The 5,581-nt window shown below is 39.9% G+C and overlaps 1 long non-coding RNA gene across 1 annotated transcript; it reads left to right on the top strand.

Moving 5' to 3' along the window:
• The first annotated feature begins 2,128 nt into the window (after window positions 1-2,128).
• On the top strand, window positions 2,129-5,350 carry LOC123978387. The gene is made up of 3 exons (XR_006826935.1): window positions 2,129-2,172; window positions 2,627-2,742; window positions 3,230-5,350. It is a non-coding gene; the product is annotated as an uncharacterized LOC123978387 (long non-coding RNA).
• The last annotated feature ends 231 nt before the right edge of the window (window positions 5,351-5,581 follow it).

Below are 5,581 nucleotides of genomic sequence, written 5' to 3'. Positions count from 1 at the left end.
TTTAGATAGTGTTGGGGATTGAAATGGCATCAAGATTTATGTTAAATGATGTAATAATTATTGTTATTATTTAATAATTAATAATGTATATAACTAATTATATTCACCTCAATTTTAAATTTTCTGTTGTTTAAGAGTGGTGTCAACTGTTAGCCAATTACCTAATACAGTCTCATTAAATATACTAAACTATGAATGTGGAACTGTGACTAGTAATTAAATTAATAACTTTAACCAAAGTACCATTAATAGGTAGTGTGTTGAAGGATTTGGAGCTCTATGTGAAAGAGGTCAGTAATATAGTCATTATGCAATATTAAAAGACATCAGTATGTATATATACACAAGCTTTTATTTAACAAGGTGAACAAAGCAAAACACACAAGATCAAACTAAGACTAAATAAAGACAAAGATATGGGCATGTGTAATAAGGACAGTATGAGTGTGTGTGTGTGTGTTGTAATGTTTGAATGTAGGCTAGTGATGCATAGGCCGGGTCAAACTCTATTAAGACTCAAGTTCACACTTTGTCCCACATTGTATCAGTGGCAATGACGTGTTTCACCACCTAAAAATAAGAAAATGAAGAGGAAGTTGAGATAAATGTTTTCAATAATGCAACTTGTTTTCTTAAATATGGACTCCAGATTCCAGCGGGTCGACCTTGTACTTATAGTCCACGTTTGTCTCGCTGATGAGTATGGAGTGAGAGTGGAGTGAGTGCTGTGACATGAGAATATTATGTCAGCAGCCTGCATGAATAATGCAATATCAGGTCATGGACACCCGGTAAGCTTATTCAGAATAAGATTTCTATCAGAGATGTTTTTGATATACAGTGCCTATAAAAAGTATCCATCCCCCTCGGATGTTTCACCCTTTTGTTTCTTTTATACATGAAATCATGGTCAAAATAATTTAGCTTTTTTGAGAATTTGCAAAACAACAAACAGATTTTTACAAACTAATGTCAATTACTTAAAATTATACAAGGTAAAGAAGATGATTGCATGATTATTCACCCCCTTCAGGTCAGTATTTAGTGGATGCACCTTTGGCTGATAATTACAGCACAGAGTCTGTGTGGATATGTTTCAGTCAGGCTTTCACATCTGGACACTGCAATTTCTCTCCATTCTTGCTTGCAAAACAGCTCAAGCTCTGTCAGGTTGCTCGGGGGGTCGGGCGTGAACAGCTCTTTTCAAGTCCAGCCACAAATTCTGGATTGGACTGAGATCTATGCTTTGACTTGGAGACTCCAGAACATTCACCTCGTGGTCTTTTAACCATTTCTGTGGAGCTTTTGCTGGATGCTTGGGGTCGTTGTTTTGCTCGAAAATAAATCTTCTGCCAAGTTGTAGTTCTCTTGCAGACTTCAGATTATCCTCCAGGATTTGGCGATATTTTTTCTGCATTCATGTTCCCCTCTACCTTAACAAGCCTTCCAGGGCCTGCTGTTGCAAAGCATCCCCAGAGCATGATGTTGCCACCACCATGCTTCATGGTGGAGATGGTGTGTTTATGGTGATGTTCAGTCTAGATTCTAGCACATGCCTTTGGGAGAATTCCAGGTGAGATTTTATATGACCTTTTTTTCCACAGTGTCTTTCTCTTTGCCATTCTCCCACACAGCTTAGACTGGTGAATAACCCGGGCAACAGTTTTTGTATGTATAGTCTCTCCCACCTGAGCCACTGAAGATTTTAACTCCTTCAGAGTGATCGTAGGTATCTTTGTGGCCTCCCTCACCGTCTTCTTCTTGCCCGGTCACTCAGTTTGTGAGGACGGCCAGCTCTAGGCAGATTTAAACAAGTGCCACACTCCATCCATTTCTGAATGATGGATTTAACTGAACTCCATGGGATGTCCAGAGAGTTGGAAATCTTTTAGTAGCCATCTCCTGACTTGTAATTTTTTAATGATCTTTTCTCTAAATTGCTTTGAGTTTTCTTTTTTTCATTTTGCACTGGAGCTCCCAGGCACAGGTGTTTTTTATACTACAATCACTTGACACACATCAGCTGAACTCAGCTGATCTCCATTTCACTAATTGTAACACTGCTGGCTTCAACTAGCTGGACTTCTGTTGAATTAGGTCAGTCGTTTAAAGGGGGTGAAGATTTATGCAATCATCTTCTTTACCTGATATATTTTTCAATGCTGATGATAGGTACCACAGAGTGTTTTGTATCTATTCTACCTAAAGAAGAAGACTGGTTCATCTACAAAGCAGAACAGCTGCTTTATACAGTATACACTCTGTGTAAAGTCTTTAAGTCTCTGGACAAGAGCGTAGATAAACCCTGTTGTTCTGTTCTGAGAAATTGCAGATTATGCTTTTGTTTCTGTGTTGAATCCTGTTGTGGGCCAAGATTGCCCATTGTGTTCTTTGAGGGAGAAAGCTTAATGCAGCGTGTGAGGCTAAAGCCTGTATTTGTTGTTTGTTGAGACTTTTATTTTGGGTTTTAAATATGTGAAGAAAATATATTACAAATGTCCACTGATAAACTTTCTACTACTGGTTTCTTCACCTTAACCATCTTAAGGTCACTTTGGGAGATGATGTAGGCCAGAAAGGATACAGTAGTGGCATGGAACTCACACTTTTCTGCTTTTACAAACAGTCGGTTCTCCAGGAGGTGCTGCAGGACTAGGCGGACGTGTTGGACATAACACGAAAAGAAGCCAGCACCCACAGAAGACGAGGAGGGATATTGCCAGCTGTCCAAGAGTTCTTAATGTAAGTCTCCCAATCAGGTCTAGAGAGGCTGTAAAGGCGAGTACTAGGGAGGGTAGCACCGGGAACGAGCTCAATGGTGCAATTGTAAGGTCAGTGAGGTTGTAGCGAGAGCGCCAGATCCTTACAGCCTGGAGGTCATGGGACTCTGAGGGAATACTGGACAGGTCGAGACTGGAATTACTGACACTCAGAGGGGAGCTAGACTGAGCAGAGCACAAGCAACTAGCATGGCAGGGAGTGCTCCCCCGATAATCTTAAGGACCAATCAATACTGGTGTTGTGTTTCATCAGAATTAAAAAGTACAAACAGGATCATAATGACAAACAAAACTTATCTGCTCAACATGATTACCAGACAGTTGGAGATGGAATGGACAGGTTTGATAGTGACATGGGCAAGCAGCCCGCCATCTAAGGCATTAACAGCTGACAGCTCCTTGAGACTAATCGTGGGGATCCTAAACTGTTCTACCACTTCACGTTCTAGAAAACTCTCATCGGCGCCAGGGATTGGAGCTGATGGGACTGACCTTGAGAAGAGACGATGGCGTGGAGCTGGGTGCGAGGACAAGGAGACAGGGGAATAGAGGTTTGCCGATATACTGGTCTGGTCCCATATGCGTCAGCAGACCTCAGCTGCTGGCTTCTATTTCGGACGTTGTGGGAGTTCTATGGAAGTCTATAGGATTACTGTGCACGTTGGAAAGTGACGAAAAAAGGGCGCCTGGCGAGTTTAACAAGTGACGCCAAAGGGTCTTGACCAAGCATCAATATGTGACGACTTGGGATTGAGAATGTGTTGCTCCAACATGTCCACCCCACCCAAGTCACCCACCTTTAGCTTCAAACACATGCACTCTCCTTACAGACACTGTCTCACACTTCCAAGGACAATATGTCAGGGACTTGTAAGCCTTGGACTGTACAACTGGAGGCTAACAACTTTAAAAGGAAAAAAATTACTGCTAAAGTAAAAAAGTCTAATATTGTATTATTTTGTGCACTAGCTGTATTTGAGGAAATCTGAGACCAAACTTGATTTAAGGGAGAAATCTGCTGTTTACTTAGTCATCATATGTATGTATTTATGTCAGCATGTAAAAACATGGGAAAGCCACTTCTTGTAGTCTAGGCCTTAGAGCAGTGGTCAGCAATAGGCGGCCCATGTGCCAAAGTTGGCCCACCAGCAATAATATCTGGCCTATGGCTTTGATAGTGGCCAAAAAAAAACAAAGATTGCGGCTGTTGCTGGTTTCAGATCGGAGTCATGACAGCAAAAAATTACTCACATAATCACTTCCTTTTAAGTGATTGTGCCTATATAATAATTGTTTATTTTGGCAACTTTAACACATTGTTTTTGCAGCAGTAATTTATGTCATGTTTAATTGAAAGCTTTTACTTTGAAAAGTTCTGAAAGAAATTCAAAAGAGTCTCTAGCTTGCTTGATACACCTCTTAAAAAGCCATCAGAAAACAGGAGATTGGATTCCCCTGAATGAGAAACGCAGGAATTTCCTCTGCCTACAAATACTGGGGAAATGAAAATAAGCCCCATAGGCTGATGTGGACCTATCGCCAGGACGCACACGCACTCCTGGACATGCTTAATTGTACTTGATGTAAATCAATCTCTTCTAATCAATTTGTTGAAAAGGTAGGAAAACAATGTTTGCAGCAAGTGGGGATCACAACCCTTCTAATGCGAGTCCTGTGCACTACTGACTGAGCTGACAAGGCACACAGTAAATAATGGATCATAAATGATCAATTGACTATATTCTGGCCTGCCATCTATTGACTTGAAAAAAATCTGGCTTGATGCCAGACTTATAGGCTGAACCCTGCCTTAGAGTTTATAGGTTTAGAAAGTTTTTAACAGTGATAGTACCACTTAAAGAGTAGAATTCAGGCATATTTAGATCATGATATACAGTCACGTTGTGTTTTGTTGTCACCCGAGATTATTCTTTTCTTTACATAAGTTGGTGAAGACCCCACAACTGTTTTTTAGGGCCTGATAAATAAAATAATGACTTGAAAAAGGGTGTACTTTCCATATGTCAGGGATTCCAAAGCCTCATTTTGTACCACTGGAGGCTTTCAACTTTAAAAGAAAATAATTGGTATTCAAAAGTCCAATTTAGTATTTAGCTGTTTTTGAGGGAATTAGAGACAAAACTTAAGAAATCCGCTGTTTACTTTGCCATCGGATTGTTTACTTGGAGGCTAACTGTAATATGTGATGGTAACTGAATGTTTCCAAAATGATGTGCAGTCTTTATCTTTACTTTCCTCCAGTATAGCCATGTTGCAGCATCAACACATTGTGAGGGATGTGCTTGGACAGATTGTTGATGTTACAAGGAAGAGAACACAATCGTGCTGGCCATTTGTATTCATTTGATGTTAGAAAATGTTGTTAGAAGTAGCTGTGGATAATATGTGAAGTGACAGAGGGAATATCCACTTGTTTTTTTGTGAGGAGTTCATGAATAAATTGATTGACTAATATAATGAAAAGCTTGGTTGCCCATCAGACTGATGACTCAGATTGTTAAATTGGTGTTCTGGAAAAGACTGAACAATGTGCTCACAGTACCCCCTTTTAAAAAACATATGTATTCATATCTACCGGTTGTTTCTTGAGAAAGTAGTGCCATTTTTTGTTTAGTCGATTTTTAAGGCCTTTTTCCTTATTTCGGATAGCAGCAGGTTTCTATTTGGCCAACTCTTACTCTATGTTTAAGTGGTACAGATAGTTAGCTGCTTAATAACACAGACAACTAAAGATTAACAGATGCTTTCAGTTTGAAAGGCCAACTGTTTAAATGTATAAT

Source organism: Micropterus dolomieu, linkage group LG10, assembly GCF_021292245.1.
Source record: "Micropterus dolomieu isolate WLL.071019.BEF.003 ecotype Adirondacks linkage group LG10, ASM2129224v1, whole genome shotgun sequence".
In the NCBI taxonomy this organism is placed as follows: Eukaryota; Metazoa; Chordata; class Actinopteri; order Centrarchiformes; family Centrarchidae; genus Micropterus; species Micropterus dolomieu.
Note: the sequence above shows the minus strand (reverse complement) of the source record. Positions and strands in the feature narration are given on the sequence as shown.